Below are 17,187 nucleotides of genomic sequence, written 5' to 3' on the forward strand. Positions count from 1 at the left end.
TGAGACTGGGAAGGATCATGACACCCCCGTCACAGATGGGAAACCAAGGCACAGAGCTATAAAGTGACTAGCTGGTGGGGGCGGGGGGGGGGAAGGTGTCACCCAGGGAGTCTGAGCACAGCTGGACATTGAAACCATGTAAAACAATAACTTCCAGTGAAAGTCCCACCACTCAATCTCCAGAGTATCACAAGGTAGGTGAAGAGGTGATGAGGGAGATTTCCGATAGCACAGGACTCTTGACCTGGCACACACATGTAAAATGGGATCCTATGGCTGCAGTGTGGAGCTAGACAATTTGCTAACACAGAGGGTAATTAAAGCACTGGAGCAAAGCCCCTGGAGATGTGGTGGACTCACTTGCAGTTGGGGTCATTAAGGCTCGGATTTCAAAGGACACGAGGGGAGGTGGGCTCTGAAGCTGGATTTTCCATTGCACAGGGAATTCTGTGACTTTGAACTTCTTCCCCAGCCCGAAACCAACCAATTTTTAAAAAAATTCTCACAAAATGAAATTAAAAAAAACAAAAAAAACCACGTTCATTCTAGGTCAATCCAAATATCTCCTGCCAATATCACCAAGACATTTTGTTCTGATTTTGACTTCTTAACACGTTATGATTTTTATATGTATAAACAAAAATTCAGAATGACCCATTCCACAATGGGTGGACTCGACATGGTAGAAACGCTTGGACTCATCCCACTCGACGGTCCCCCCAACCTTTTGATTTTGCTGAAAAATGGCATTTTTCATCATAAACGGAGAGGATGAAACTGTTCTGAGTGGCTCTGTTATGAAATCCCAGTCTGCATCGAGATTGGATGGCTTTTCCCCAGAGATTAGCTGAATCACTAGTGATCGGGCTAGACACTGGAATCACCAGAGGAGCACATCAGGGCCTGTGTTTTTACCGGAGGTCGGATGAGATCATCTCACGGTCCCTGTTGTCCTAAAATGCACCAGAAGCCAAGAAGTTAGTGCGTTTGCTTCACAGACTTTGAGGTTTCCTATCCGACCCCCTCCCTGCTTTGGTTTGTTGTTTATTTCAACAACAAGTCCCCCCTGCGCAGCTGGGAGGCAGGAAATAACAAGTAGGACAGGAAGTGGAAAATGACTCAGAACCCAGGTGGGGGTGAGGTTAAGGACACGTCAACATTTCCATGACAACACGGTCGCCCAGAAATCTGGGTCACCTTTGAAGCTCTCCCCGTGCGAACCACTTCCTCTGGAAAGAGGAGTTAAAAATATGAATGGGGCAGAGAGGGGCACGTGGCGGGGCGAAGGGGGGGCACGTGGCAGGGGGAGGGAGCGCACGTGGTGGGGTGAGTGGGGTGCACTTGGTGGGGGGAGGGAGACACGTGGCGAGGTGGTCGTTAGACCGCCAGCCGGAGCACAAAGGAGATGCTGCCCGCAGAGCACACGGCCCCGACCGCACCCAGGGTGTGTGGAAGTAACAACCTATGTTTTGTGTCACACAAGGGGAGTGGAAATTACCCTGCGGGGGGAGGGGAGCTCTCCATAGAGACCCTGCCCTTCCCCCCTTCATACAAGGAGGGGGGGTCCCCTTCGGGATACGTCCCTTTCACCCGTTATCCACCCATGTACCCCTCTTTCTACAGGACAGGGTCTCCCTGGGGATACCCCCTACCCACCTCTGCACCCCTTTATAAAGGGCAGAGCCCCCTGGGAATACCCCCTACTCACCTCTGCACCCCTTTATACAGGGCAGGGCCCTCTGAGGATACCCCCTACCCTCCTCTGCACCTCTTTATACAGAACCCCCTGGGGATACCCCCTATCCACCTTTGCACCCCTTTATACAGGGCAGGGCCCCCTGGGGATACCCCCTACCCTTCTCTGCACCCCTTTATACAGGGCATAGCCCCATGGGGCTACCCCTACCCACTTCTGCACCCCTTTATGCAGGGCAGGGCCCCCTGGGAATACCCCCTACCTTCCTCTGCACCCCTTTATACAGGGCAGGGCCCCTTTGGGGATAACCCCCTACCCACCTCTGCACCCCTTTATACAGGGCAGGGCCCCTGGCGATATCCCCTATCCTCCCTGCACCCCTTTATACAGGCAGGCCCCCTGGGGATACTCCCTTACCCTTCTCTTGCACCCCTTATTACAGGGCAGGCCCCCTGGGGTACCCCTACCTCCTTCTGCACCTCCTTTATACAGGGCAGGGCCCCTCTTTGAGGATACCCTACCCTCCTCTGCACTCTTAATACAGAACCCCTGGGATACCCTAATCACCTTTGCATCCCTTATAGCAGGCAGGGCCCTCTGAAGATACCTACCCTCCTCTGCACGCCTCTTTATATAGAGCCCCCTGGGGATATACCCCCTACCTCCTCTGCACCCTTTATACAGGGCAGAGCCCCCTGGGATACCCCCTAACCCTCCTCTGCACCCCTTTTATACAGGGCAGGACCCCTTGGATACCCCCTACCCTCCTCTGCACCCATTATACAGGGCGGCCCTTTGTGGTATAACCCTTCTACCTCCTCTGCACCCCTTTTACAGGGCAGGTCCCTGGGGATACCCCCTACCCTCCTCTGCACCCCTTTTACAGGGCAGGTCCCTGGGGAGTAACCCCCTACCTTCTCTGCATCCATTTATACAGGGCAGCGGGCCCTTGTGGGATAACCCCCTACCTCCTCTGCACCCCTTTATACAGGCAGGGTCCCTTGTGGATAACCCCCTACCCTTCTCTCACCCCTTTATACAGGGCAGGGTCCCTGGGATACACCCCACCTCTTCTTGCATAAATAAAATATAGGAGGGAATGTGCCTGTGTGCAACTCACAGTGCAGCACCAGAGGCAGAAGGCTCTGCAGAAACTGCCAGAAAGAAAAGAAAAGAAAAGAAAAGAAAAGAAAAGAAGAAGGAGAAGGAAGGACAAGAGGGAGGGGGGGAGGGAGAAGGTTGTGAGGCCTCAAGGTGTTTAAAGAAAAATATCTCGGGAATTGGGCCATAGTGGAAACTTTTCACCCCCTGGGGTGGGGATGAGCTTTCAACTCCCCGCGCCCGGGGAGATGGGAAAGTCCAGCAGATGCGCCACGTCCTACAGTGGGAACAGATCCCCTGGGGGCGCCCTGCGCAGGCCGCATAGGCCAATTCCACGCATCCCCCCGAATCGGCCCCCCGGTGCGATCCTCCCTGGCTAGAGGCGCCTTTTTCATTTCTATCTCCCTGCGGCGCTCCGGTGTTTCGGCGGCACTTCGCGGCGCGTCCATCGCTTGTTTGGTCTCGGGTGCCACTGAAGATTGGAGCAAGCGACGGACGCGCCGCGAAGTGCCGCCCGAGTGCCGCCGAGACCCGGAGCGCCGCCAGGTGAGTAGAAATTGAAAAGGCGCCTCTAGCCAGGACGGATTCGCACCGGGCACGGGGCCGATCGGGGATCGGTGGAATTGGCCTATGCCGGCCTGCGCAGGGCGCCCCCCAGGGGATCTGTTCCCACTGATAGACGTGGCGCATCTGCTGGACTTCCCCATCTTCACGGGCGCGGGGAGTTGTTAAAGGCTCGTCTCCCCCGGGGGGTGAAAGATTTTCCACTCATGGTCCTCCAATTCCCAGAATATTTTTTTTTAACACCTTTAGGTCTCACATCTTCCTTCCCCATGTGTATCTTTTTACGTTTTTTTTTTTTTTTTTTTGGGTCTCCTGCTGGGGCTCTGTTGAAACTATTCGAATTGGGCCACGCACTTCTAAAGCCAGCCCTGCCCCCTGTGCCCCATTCCTTGCCCCCGAGTCAGCCCGGCCCAGACTAGCGCAAGGGAACATAGGGAACTGAGACACCCCTAGACTGGCACAAGGGATGTAGAGGAACTGACACGCCCCCAGACTGGCACAGGGGATATAGAGGAACTGACATGCCCCCAGACTGGCACAAGGGATGTAGAGGAACTGACACACCAGACTGGCACAAGGGATGTAGAGGAACTGACACACCCCCAGGCTGGCACAAGGGATGTAGAGGACCTGACACACCAGACTGGCACAAGGGATGTAGAGGAACTGACACACCCCTAGACTGGCACAAGGGACGTAGAGGAACTGACACACCCCAGACTGGCACAAGGGATATAGAGGAACTGACATGCCCCCAGACTGGCACAAGGGATATAGAGGAACTGACACACCCCCAGGCTGGCACAAGGGATGTAGAGGAACTGACACACCAGACTGGCCAGCTGTGGCAGGGCTTGGGGGAGACGGGAGGAGACCCGGGAGCAGACCTATGGGGCGCTCAGCAATCCGGGCAGGGACCAGCTCCCTTGCTCTGATCAGTCAGGGCAGGAAGGAGTGTGTGGAGGAGCGCACTGGTCTGATCTGACAGCAGGAAATGTGTGTGTGTGTGTGTGTGTGTTGGGGGGTGAAGCAGATTAGGAAAGGGACAGATTTTAAAGTTTTATTAAAGCTCATGTTTAAAAAATGCAGTAGTACGTAGGTTGAGAGAAGAGTGTCTGTCCAGCTGGGTCTGTCCAGCTGAGTGTCTGTCCAGCTTAGATTACCCACAAATAGAAAGTTAGTTTGTAACAGTCATAGGATACAGAGAGCACACACTCAGCACTAACTCAGCCCAGCATAACTGAAAATACCCTCATGACCCCGTACCAGTCCATGCCCACCGCTGCCCCCAGCTCGGGTCACTTCCTCAGAAAGATACATTCGAACTGGAGAAGGTGCAGAGAAGGGCTTAGGGGGCTGGGACAGCTTCCGGATGAGGAGGGTTAAAAAGACTGAGACTGGTCAGCTTAGAAAAGAGACGCCCTAGGGGGATACGATGGAGCAGGGGGTCTCACCTAGGGGCACACAGAGCTCTGGGGGTATGCAGAGGTCTTCCAGGGGGTACAGCCGAGGTGTTCAACAGGCTACATCACAAGCAGTAGCAGAGTCAGTACAAAGTAACATTTCATACACTGACCTGTTCATGCTGCTCGATCTCCTGTACAAGATTGAGATTCCAGCTGCTCTATAGTTTGATGGCACAAATGCGTCAGTCGGCCACTGCTCAGCACCAGGGTGCCTGGGACACTCTGTATGTTTAGGTCCGATTTTGTAAGCAAGTCACGTTCAAGTGAGGTGAGACTTGGGCCAGAACAGCTGTTCCTATTTCAGAGTCCGGGAGGGGGGAGGCAATTTTGGGCAGCGCGCCCAAGGCCGGTTAGTCCCCTGAATGCTCCCGGGTTTAAGGATAAAATGTAAAATTGTCCTTTGGGAACGTTCGTTAGGTACTTGTCTCTAGTCTAACGTGTCGTATGGGGCACTGCAGCAAAGTGACCAGCCCAGGGTAGCGTGGTGGTGGGTGCCGGCGTGGAAGAGGAAACGGAGGGTGGCAGCTTGCCCTGACTGGGGGAGCAGGGCCGCAGGCAGCAGGGGCGGAGTGGCAAGTCCAAGCCGTCCGCCCACCCAGGGCTCTGTGTCCCACCGAGGAGGGAGAAGCAGGAAGTGCTCAAGGATACAGATGGGCTGGCAGGGCTGGCCTGTGACCTGGGACAGCAGAGAGCCACAGGGACCCCCCGGCATCTGGGAGAATCCAGAACTGGAATAGAAAAGCTCAGCATTCCCCCCAACAGCCAAGTTCCTCGCCTTGGCTTTCTGGGGAGCATGGGAAGGGCGAACCCACAGCCAAGGCTGAACACCGATCTCTATTCAACACCTCCAGGTGCTCCCGGTCCCTCAGTGCGAGCACCCAGTGCTGAGACGTACCCCCCAGGGCCAGACCACGTTGGGGGCGAGGGAGTTGCCATCAGAGGCAGGAGCCCACGGGGCAGGCACCCCTACCCCCACAGCTCCCTGCTTGGCCTGGGGCCTCCTGTCAGCACCGCCAGGCTTGGACGCTGATGGCAGGAACAGGGAGCAGCATGTCCACAGCCGGCTCCTTGCCACTTTGGGACAGAACCAGGAACAGGCTCCTCCCTGAGAAGACTTGGTGTGACGCATGGGGAGGAATGGCAGCCTGGGGGTTGGGGAGGACCCATAGGTCTGATCTCAGGCAGCTGGCACTGTGTGTGCAGGGGATACCGGGCTAGACAGGCTCGCGGTCCTGATCCACTGGAGCCAGGTCCGTATATGGGGTGAGGAAAGCTCCGGGGTTAGATCCACGAGGGTGCTGGGGTAGCAGGTAGCGGGGCCCCTGTTCTAACCTAGCATGTTACTGAGGGGAGATGCGCTTTGGGATCTCAGGAATGGGGAGAGTTTAGTAGGGCGGTGGGCAAACCAAGCCAGCATCCGTTTTAATGCAGCCCTCGAGCTCCTGCTGGGGAGTGGGGCCTGCCCCACTCCAGCCGGGGAGCTGCTCCAGACGGCTCAGGGAAACAGCGGCATGGCCCCAGGCTGGCTCCTGCGCGTAGGGGTAGCCAGGGAGTGCCGCACACTGCCCCCGCCCCACGCATTGCCCCCACTGGCTGGGAACTGCGGCTAATGGGAGCTGCAAGGGCAGCGCCGGCAGACAGGGCAGCGCGCAGACCCACCTGGCCGCAGCTCTGCGTAGGAGTCGGGGGGAGCACAGGCCGCTGCTTCCGGGAGCCACTTGAGGTAAGCGCCGCCCAGACCTGCATCCCTGACCCCCTCCTGCGCCCAAACTACCTGCCCCAGCCTTGATCCCCCTCCCAGCCTCTGAACCCCTCCTACACCCCCAACCCCACCCCAAAGCACTCATCCCCAGCCAGAGCCCCAGAGCCTGCACCCCACTCCGCCGCCCCAGCCCAGACCCCGTCCTGCACCCTGAACTCATTTCTGGCCCTACCACAGAGCCAGTGGTGAGCTGGAGCTGGTTCCCACAGGTTCCCAAGAACCGGTTGCTAAAATCAGACCTCCATGGAGAACCGGTTGTTAAAGGGCCAGGGGGTGGGCAAAGAACTCCGGTCCGAGGGCCGGACAATCCTGTTGCTCCCAGGATTCCCAGCTCGGGAGGCTGAGGCTCCCCTGGCCCTTCCCCCCAGCTGCAGCGAGGCCAGCCGCTGGCACCAGCTGGGCAACTCAGCTGAGCTTGGGAGTCATCCTGCTGCTGCTTTTTGAGAGACCTGGCAAGGTGTGTGTGTGAGGGGGTCCCGCTGCAAGCTCCAGGGCTAGCCAGAGGGGAGGGGAGGGGGCACGTGGGGCAATTGGCCCAGGCCTTGCAGGGGCCCCTGGCCCCCTGAGGATGTCTCCCCGCAGCCCCACCCAGAGCTGCAGCATGGCCAGCAGCTGGGCAGCTCAGCTGAGCTCTGGGCTGCCAGCAAGGTAAAGGGATTGCAAGCTCCGGGGCCATGGGGGGAGGGGGTCAAGTGGGGTAATTTGCCCTGGGCCCCTGGCCCCACAAGGATGTCTCCCCCCAGAGCTGCAGCATGGCCAGCAGTTGGGCAGCTCAGCTGAGCTCCTGAGTCGTCCTGCTGCTTTGAGCTGCCCACAAGGTAAGGGAGGAGGGGGCTGCAAGTTCTAGGGTTGCCAGGGGGAAATTTGATCCCCGCCCTGCAGGGCCCCCCGGCTCCACAGCTATGTCTCCTCCCCCCTGGCCCCTCCCCCCCTTAAATCAGAATTTAATAGGAACCAGTTGTCAAGATTTTGGCAGCTCATCATGCCCAGAACCCTCCAACCCCCCCTTCCCACCCCCCAACCCCCATTTCTTAAATGGAACATTCATGGAGCCCCCCCCCACCATACAATTTCCCCATATCGAGGATCTGTTGCCCTCGGGCCATAAAGTTTGCCCACGCCTGTCATATCCCCAACTCTACACTCCAGCTCGTCCATGCCAGCCCGAAGAGAGCTTCTCCCAGAGGAAAGCAGCTTCTGCTCTCCCCAGCCAGCCCCCCGCCCCGCCTCCCGCAACAGGAGAGGAGGTCAGTGGGTGGTGAAGCCGGAGCCCAGCCCAGCCTGGAGTGACTGGCCCAGCTGGTCCATTTGGGGCTCTCAGCCATTCATAGGACTTTAAGGTCAGAAAGGGACCAATATGATCATCTAGTCTGACCTCCTGCACAAAGCAGCCACGGAATCCACCCATCCCTCTATAACAAACCCCTACCATATCTGAGTTATTGAAGTCCTCAAGTTGTGTTTGAGCCCTCAGGCTGCAAGAGAATCCACAGCAAGTGACCGTGCTCCCACGCTGCAGGAGGAAGGCAAAAAACCTCCAGGGCCTCTGCCCAATCTGCCCCGGAAGGAAGGAAATTCCTCCTGACCCCAAATATGGCGATCAGCTAAACCCTGAGCATGTGGGCCAAAGACCTCACCAGCCAAGCACCCAGGAAAGAATTCTCTGCCCAGTAACTCAGATTCCATCCATCTAACATCCTATCCCGACACTGGCATTACTTTACCTGCCTGATAATCAAAGAGTCAATTGTCAAAATTAGGCTATCCCTATATTTCACCCTTCCATAAACTTATCCCAGCTTAGTCTTAAAGCCAGATATGTCTTTTGCCCCCACTACTCCCCTTGGAAGGCTGTTCCGAACTTCACTCCTCTAATGGTTAGAAACCTTCGTCTAATTTCAAGTCTAAACTTCTAGTGTCCGTTTCTACCCATTTGTCTTGGTGTCTACATTGGTACTAAGCTTAAATAATTTCCTCTCCCTCCCTAATATTAATCCCTCTGATGTATTTATAAAGAGCAAGCATATCCTCCCGCAGCCTTCTTTTGGCCAGGCTAAACAAGGCCAGCTCTTTTGAGTCTCCTTTCACAAGACAGGTTTTCCATTCCTCAGATCTTCTAGCTAGCCCGTCTCTGAACCTGTTCCAGTTTTTGAATTCATCCTTCTTAAACATGGGAGACCAGAGCTGCCACAATATTCCAGTGGGGTCTCACCAGCGCTGATAATAAACGGTACTAACACCTCATCTCTACTGGAAATACTCGCCTGATGCATCCTAAAACCGGCATTAGCTTTTAACGGCCCATGATCACATGGCAGCTCATAAGACATCTGTGATTTAACCAATACTCCAAGGTCTCTCTTCTGTTGCTTCCAGCTGAACGTTGTCCCCCAATTATATCTTAAAATTCTTGTTAATCCCTAAGTGCATGGTCCCTTGCACTTTTCACTATTAAATTTCATCCTATTACTATTACTCCAGTTTGCAAGGTGGTCCAGATCTTCCTGTATGGTATCCCGGTCCTTCTCCGTGTTAGCAATACCCCCCAGCTTCGTGTCATCCGCAAACTTTATTAGCACATTCCTGCTCTTTGTGCCAAAGTCAGCAATAAAAAGGTTAAATAAGATTGGTCCCAAAACTGATCCTTGAGGAACTCCACTAGTATGAGCAGGGGGCAGAAGCTGCCCTCGCCCGTGGTAGCATGAGGAGAGAGGCTCAAAGGCTCAGCGAGTTGGGGGGCACTCCCCAATGCCCTAGAGCAGAGTTGGGGGGCACTGTTATACACAGTAGGGGGCATTTGTCCCCTAGTCACAGCTGGCCCCAGGGTGGCACGAGGAGGCACTGTGGTGCCGGGGTCACAGGGGGTGCATTCCGCAGGGCAGGGCGTGTGGGGAATAGAGGCACAGAGCCGCCCCCCCGCGGCTGTACTGGAGACCCAGCAGCTGGGGGAGAAAGCACACAAACAGGTGGGAGAGCATTAGCCTGGAAGATCCAAAAATAGAAATGAGCCTCCCCTCTCCCCGCCCCCAGCACCATCTCAACTCAAACTTTCCACAGAGTCCATGGCCCCACTCCTCCCTGCAGCTGCTTTGCAGCTGGGGCCCTAGGCCACAGAGCGATGGTTTCCATGCGATAAGAGATGGAAGTGGGGGGTGGGCATGGGCTCTGGGTCTCCATGGCAACCTGTTCCTGCTCCCCCCCTGAAACTGGGTCAGGCAGAGAAGTGGCTGCTGGGGAGAGGGGGGTGGGGCTGGGTGAGTCTCCCTGGCCTTGGCTCTCCTTTCAGCAGCTCACAGACACCCCCAAGAAGCCCCACATCCATCACAGAACAGCCAGACAGAGTCCCAGAACAAAGGAGTTTATTGGGGAAGGTGCTCACAGGTGGTGTGGGGAAGAGGCTGACATCTTCTCACGAGGCCTCATTAGTTTGCACTGCTGCAGCCCCTCCCCATGGGGGCAGGACCCACGTCCATAGGGGGCTGGTACACCAGTCCCCCAGGCATGGCAGCAACCAAGCATGAGAGGTAGTCAGGAGCTGCAGGGAAACAGAGGGGGCACAAGGTTATCTGGAATCACTGCAGGAGAAGATGGGGGATCCCCTAAGTTACACAGCTCTCCCATGACCCGACCCCCCGAGCTCACAGCCAGGTTCCATGACCCCCATCTCCTCAAATTTCTTCCCTCTCAGAGCCGTGGTCCGACCTCCTCCATTGCCCCAAAGTACAGCCCAGTAAGAACGGCCATCCTGGGTCAGTGCAGTCCTGTCTGCCGACAGCGGCCAGTACCAGGTGCCCCAGAGGGAAGGAACCAACCAGGGAATTATCAAGTGACCCATCCCGTCGCCCATTCCCACCTTCTGGCAAGCAGAGGTCAAGGACAACGCCCCTGCCCCAACCTGGTTCAAAGGGGTCCTGACCCACAGTATGAGAACCTCTGCTGTAGATCATACACATCTCCAGGTCTGTAACCCCCAAACTCCAAACACTCCTTGGCCTCCAGCTGAGCCTCCTCCAGGTGCACTACACCAGGATTAACCCTCTCTAGGCCTGGGCCAAAACCCCAGCTCCCTGTTCCCTCTGCCTCACAGCAGCAAAGAGGAAAGATGTCTCCAGAAATCCTGTTTGCTACTGACAGAGTTCACAGGGCATGTCAGCCTCAGGCAGCACGATGGAGCAGTGGAGTCTTGGAGTCAGGACTCCTGGGTTCTGTTGCAGCTCGGGGAGGGGAGCGGGGGGCCCAGTGGGTTACAGCAGAGGGGCCAGGTGTCAAGGCTCCTGGGTCCTATCCCAGCTCAGAGAGGGAAGTGGGGCCGAGCAGAGAGGCTGGATGTCAGGACTTCTGGGTCCTATCCCGGCTCGGGGAGGGGAGTGGGGCCCAGCAGAAGGGTTGGGTGTCAGGACTCCTGGGTCCTATCCCGGCTCGGGGAGGGGAGTGGGGCCGGGTATCAAGAACTGTGGGTTCTAGTGCCAGCTCTCTTCCAGCCCACAGAAGTTTAAGTCTCCATGGCGAACAGACTGGCCCCCATCCCTGAGCCATACCTAATGGTCCCTCGGCTCAGCCCACGAAGTTGATGACGACGAGGTGCAGGATGGTGCTGGCAAAGAGGAAGTCGGCGAAGGCCCGCTCTGGAGAGATGCCCTGGAAGTCGCCTTTGTTCTGTGGATTGATCTGGATCCTCAGGCAAACTAGGGAACGGGAGGAGAGAGCAGATCGTACCAGGGGGCCGTGTCTGGGGGTAGAGGCGGCAGCGCAGCTTCTCCAGGCTGGAACCGCTCATGGTGCTGCTTACTCCCCACAGGAAGGGGCCAACGTCCAGGCAGTGTAGAGGCAGGCTCAGCCCCCAGGAGGAAGCTGCCGATAGCTCTGAGGAAGAGGCTCAGAAAGCAACTGGTGAGGAAAGCCCCCAGGCTGGGCAGGAGAGCTGCTTACTCGGAGATGGGGTTGCCATGGGGTGTATGTCAGTGCTATGAGGCTACTCACTGCCCAGGATGAAGCTGCCCACAGAACTGAGGAACCAGTGCAGGCAGGGGCTGAGTAAGAGAAGCCCAGGCAGAGTGTGTGTGTGGCAGGGTGCAAGTTACTATGGAGTAGGGATGCCATGGGGGTTACTCTGGGAAGCACTTGCAGAGGGACAGGATGCCATTGGTACCCACCACGCAGAACGAAGCTGTGCAAGGAAATGAACCTGCTCAGTAGGCAGCTGAAGAGGAAGGTGCCCAGACAGCGCATGGGGAATCATTACAATGAGACACGGCTGCCGTAAGGGGTCTGATGCTCTGGGGTCCACCCAGGCCAGCGAGGGGGTTAGGCCAACGCCTACCTTGCAACTTTAGGTGCTTTAAACACTGTGACTCACTGCCAGCCTACCAGCCTGATGCTCTAATGTTGGCTTCCACCACCCAGATACTGTTTGCAGGGGGACCTCCAGCCCTGAGCTCCCCCAAAAATATGTTTCTGTAGCGCTCAGCCCCTCTGACTTTAATAAGTACGTGGCTCCTCTAAAAAAGCAAGGCCAAGCAGCCCGTTAGCTGAGTGGACACAGTTCTGAGCTGGTTTCCAGTAAAAGTAAAACAAGTTCCTTAAGGAAGGAACAGATGTAAGTGGTATCAAGTAGACGGAATCGGGACAGAAACTGTCATAAACAAACCAGGGTAAAAGTTTGCTTCTAAGACCAAAGTTTAACTGCAACTAGAATTTTTTGTTCCAAGTAGCTTTCTCCCCACACTTGCTTCTAGCAGGGCCAGCCACCCTTCAGCCAAACTCCAATCAGAGCCCGAGGCGCTTGATTTCTGTCTCTCCTCAGGTGAAGGATGATGCAAATATCTCTCTGCCCCTCCCCCATGTTACCCCAAAGTTCATGGTGTTTTGAGACCCACAAAGGGTCTAGGGGTGCAGAGTTTGAGCGCCCTCTGTGCTCACTGGGCTGCTGCACGTTAGCTTTGTTCCCAGATATAAACGTGCTTTCATTGTGTTCTGCCAGGAATCAAGCCTTCCAGACTTGTAAACACACATTCTTTTGTCTAAAGAGACTGTGCAAAGATTGTACACAGCGTTGTTGCAGCCGTGTTGGTCCCGGGATATTAGAGAGATGAGGTGGGCGTGGGAATCTCTTTTATTGGACCAACTTTTGTTAGCAAGAGAGAAGCTTCTGAGCTTATGGAGAGCTCTTCGTCAGGTCTGGGACAAAGCTCCGTGCAAGGCTCAAAGCTTGTCTCTGTTGCTAATGGAAGTTGGTCCAATGAAAGCTTTACTTCACTTACCTTGTCTCTAGCGTGCTACAATTATGTTTCAGTCATTACAAAGTGTGTTTTTGTTTTATTTGTAACCTTCCCTGCCTCTTTCACTTGTAAGCAGTTAAACCCATGTTCTTGGTCAAAACGTTTGTTTTTGTCTGACTATAAACCATCTTAGTGATGTCTGATAAACTAAAGTGCAGGTCTTCAGCTAAACTCCCAGGCTGATGTGGGCTCTGTCTGTTTGGAGGCGGTGAATGTAATTTGTGTGAGGGTCCCGGGAGAGGGAGCGGACGCTGCAGGGGAGACGCAGGACTGGAAGGGCTGCTGGTGTAGTCTGACGAGCAGTGACCAGGCTGGTGGAAGGCAGGGGGAGGCCATTGCGCTGGGCACAGGCTGCTGATGTTGCCCGGTGAGCAGTGACCAGGCTGGTGGAAGCCGTCTCTCCTAGCGACCCCTGGGGCCTCGCGGCGTCAGGGGGTGTGGGGGGTGGGGGCTGGTCGGGGGTCCCATAGCAACCGCCAGCTCCATAGTGAATGCCCCACCTTTCTCCCTGGGCGTGGGCACTCTTAGCCTCGCTTCACTCCTTCCTCCCAGCCGGCTTCATCGCTCGGCCGTGGCAAGCTTGCATCGCTGGGCGGGTGAAGGAGCGGGGCCGGCCCGTGCCCTAGTGATCGACCCCCTGCCGCTTGTTCCCATAGCAACGGCCAGCCGATAGTAGCCTGGGGGACTGGGCTGCCCGCCGTGCAGGCGCTGTCCCCATACGTTGGAGCGCCCTCCTCGGTTCCATACAACGCCAGCCCATAGTACCTGGCCCCGCGCAACAGCCGTCCCGCGTAGTGACCCCCCCCGGTTCCCATAGCAACGCCAGCCCCAATATGTTGTCGGGCAACGCTCCTCCCGTAGTGATCGCCTCGCCTGCCGGTTCGCATGAGAACGCCCGGCTGCCATTAGTGAGCCGCCACCTTCTCCCCTGGGCGTGGCACCTTCGGCCCTGCAAGCGTGCTTCTCTCAGCGGGGCTTCATCTCGGGGGGAGGGGGGGGCAGGCTTCAATCCTGGGGCGGGTGAGGGGGACGGGGGCGAGCCTGCACCTGCTCGGTAGCGACCCCGTCGGCGCGGTTGCGCGAGTAGAACGACAGCACCCGTGAGTTATCCGCGCGGGAGAACGCTGTCACCTATGACTGGCCCTCAGCGCGGTTCCATAGGCATCGCCAGTCGCCGTAGGTGAGACGCTCCGGGCGCAACGCCCTGGTCCCTTAGCGGACCCCTCGCGTTCCATGCTTGAGCGAACGGCAGCCCTGAGAGTTAACCCCCGCAAAGCGGCCCTACGTGACGCCGGCCGGTTCGCCATAGGCAACGCCGAGAGCGCCAGTAGTAGATGCCACTGTCGGCAACTGGCTGTCGCAGTGCGATCCGCGTCGGTGTCCGCATAGGCAACACAGCCCCTATGAGTAATTGCCGCTGGCAATGCTTGGCGGCCCCAGTGATCCCCCCTCGGGTTCCTGCACTGAGGGGAACGCACAGCCATAGGAAACGTCCCTGGCGAACAGCGTCGGTTCCCGCTATGTGACCCCGCCTCCCCGCGTGGTCCATAGTCAAGCGGCCGAGCCCATAGTAATGGCCCATGTGTGGGCACCTTGACTCCCTGGGCGTGGGCACCTGGCTCGCCGTATTCAACGCCGATCTCCAGGCGGCTTCGTCTCGGCCGTGGCGGAGCTTCATGCCGTGGGCGGGAGTGACGGGCGGCGCTGGCACTGTCGCCCCGCTGTAGTGAGCCGCGCCGCTCCCGCGGTGTCCCAGTAGGGCAGCGGCCGACATGCATAGTAACCCCGTGCTTCAACGCTGTCCCCTACATGGGACCCCTGGGTCTCTGCTCGGTTCCCATATGCAACGGCAGCCCATAGGTAACCCCGGCAGCGCTGTCCCCTAGTGACCGCCCCCTGCGGTGTCCCATAGCTGAGCACGAGTTTCCAATAGTTAACCTGCCACCGCACTGCGGAGGCCGTTCCCCGGAGCGAGCCGCCCATCCTTTGGTGCGGCGTCCGCATAGGCGACGGCCAAGCGCATATAAATTGTGTCCTCGACCTCTCACCCGTGGGTCGTGGGGCACCTTCCGCGCCTTCAACTCTTCCTCAGCGGCCTTCAGTCGTGCCGTTGGGCAGCTTCATCCTGGGCGGTGAGGTGACGGGCGCGGCCCTGCCCCAATAGCGACCCCTCCGCGGTGCCCAAGCACCGTCGGCAGCCGAGTAGTATATGGCCGCCCCGCAATATGCGTCCCCGTAATGACCCCTGTTGGCTGCTGGTATGGCTCCCCGGTCCGCTGAAGCCAACGCCAGCGCCAGAACGGTAACGGGTGCGTGGCAACCTGGCCGCGTGTGCCCTTGAGGACCCCCTCACCCTGGTTCCCATATGGCAAGGCGCCAGCCCATTAAGTAATCCCACGCACGCTTCGTCCGCGTGGGCGGGGCACTTCCCCGTTCACTCCTTCCTCAGCGGTGTATTGTGCGTGCATCTCGGCCGTGGCAGGCTGTCATGCCGGCGTGAGGTGATGGGGCCCGCCTGGGGGGTGCAAATCCCGTCGCCTAGTGACTGCCCGCCCCCCGGCACGGCTAGACCCGTGCCCTAGGAACTCCCTTCTGGCCGGTTTCACGACTGACTCGCCATCCTGTAGTAACCACCTCCTTGCGCCGCGGCAAATGTCGCCCAGTAGTAATCCTCTGGTCGCGCCGGTCGACCGATAGTGATCTGGCGTGCCTTGTCCACCGTCGCTCCCCCTGTAAAGGTATGATTCCCCCCCGTAGCTGAAGCGCTTGAGGCGGTCCGATGAAGATGGTGCGGGTAACCTGCTAGTGAACCCCTCTAAGCTTGAAATTGACTATGTCTTAGAATGGTAGACTGGGTGCTGGCCACCGACCGTGGCAAGAAAGTGATAGTGTTTGGGACATGCTGTGCGGCCCAGCAAAAGCCTTCCCGTGGGGCCGGCCCATAGAGGGACGCGGCAACAGCCCGTTGTATGTCTCAAGACAGGGAATATAAACCATTCCCCTCCTTCTTCGTTGCGCTCCAGATTTTCCGGAAAGAGAGAGACAGTGATCCAGCACCACCCACAGAGCTGGAAATCAGGCTTTTGCCCCCCGTCTCTCTTTCTCACACCTAAATGTCCCTGGTGAGGGTCGCAGAGCCGCGCGGCCGTCCGCTTGGCGGTCTCGACACAGGAATAGAAAAAAAACAAAGCGAGATCAGGTCGTAAAAGGAAAAAGCTTTTAATAGAAGGGAGGAGAAGAAAGAGTTAAAATTGTCTCTTGTAAAGATCGAGGATGAAATGATACAGGGGTTTCAGTCTTGATAAAGTACTGGAGGCAGGAAGATCCTCCCCCGTATGCGACAGAATACAAGGTAGCAGCAAAACAAAGGGGTGATAGGAGATGCTTCCGCCTCAGATGGCAGCATTGTGCAAATAAAGTAGAAACAAAGCATAAGCCTAACTCGTCTTTCTAGCTAGTACTGGTCGTCAATCTGAACTGATAATGTGGGAGGAGGCTGTATCAAGAGAGACTTGGGACGACGAAGACCTGGTTGCACTAGATGTGCTGGTCCCCTTGCTGAGCCCCAGATGGAACACCACCAACCAAAAACTTAACAGCAACACACAGAAAACTTCCTCTGCCATGATTGTGTGAAGTGAGTCGGTTGTCGTAACTCTGATGTCCTCTTGGTCTAGGGTGCCGAGCAGGGCTCGACTGATCAGTGTTTAACCTTACTAGGGGGAAGAGGAGGAGACCATGATACTCTGGCACCTTGGTGCTATTGTAACCCGTTAATTATCTGTTTATGAACACTGCTTGCCCGGCCGTTCCCTTCAGGCACATGTAGCCATCCTACATGGTGAGCCTGGCTCCGTTCCCGTTGGCAGCATTCTCTCTGTAGTAGACCTCGCTGGCTTGTGTCGTTTCCTAGCAAAGCCCGCATGCCTATAGTCACCTGCTGCCCTGCCATGACAACTGGGCCGGTTCTCGGTGGTAGAAGGCCGGCCTGCCGCGCCGCGCATGGCAACCAGCATGTATGTCGTCAAGGGTGATGGGGTGCTGTATCTACGGGAGCTGCTTAGCCGCCCAGAGTAACCCCACCGGATATTTTCTCCTGGGGCAGGGCACCTGGACCCGCATAGTAACGTGCCTTGTCTGATCTATGCAGGGGTTCATGTCCAGTGGCGAGTAAGAGGGTTGCGTTTGGGTCAGGCTGCCTGTGGCGCCTATGGACCCTGGGGTGCTGTTCTGTCGCGAAAGCTGTCGGCTCAGGGGCGCTGGACAGCAGCTGAAGCCTGTGCTGGGCAGTCTGCAATGGCCTGGTCGGGCCCCTGCCTG

General features: G+C 57.0%; 1 protein-coding gene across 1 annotated transcript in view; it reads left to right on the forward strand.

Moving 5' to 3' along the window:
• The window catches only part of LOC116829666 ((Lyso)-N-acylphosphatidylethanolamine lipase-like), a 124,220-nt gene that overhangs the window by 95,630 nt on the left and 11,403 nt on the right, over positions 1-17,187 (forward strand). The window lies entirely within an intron of this gene.

Source organism: Chelonoidis abingdonii, chromosome 14, assembly GCF_003597395.2.
Source record: "Chelonoidis abingdonii isolate Lonesome George chromosome 14, CheloAbing_2.0, whole genome shotgun sequence".
Lineage (NCBI taxonomy): Eukaryota > Metazoa > Chordata > Testudines > Testudinidae > Chelonoidis > Chelonoidis abingdonii.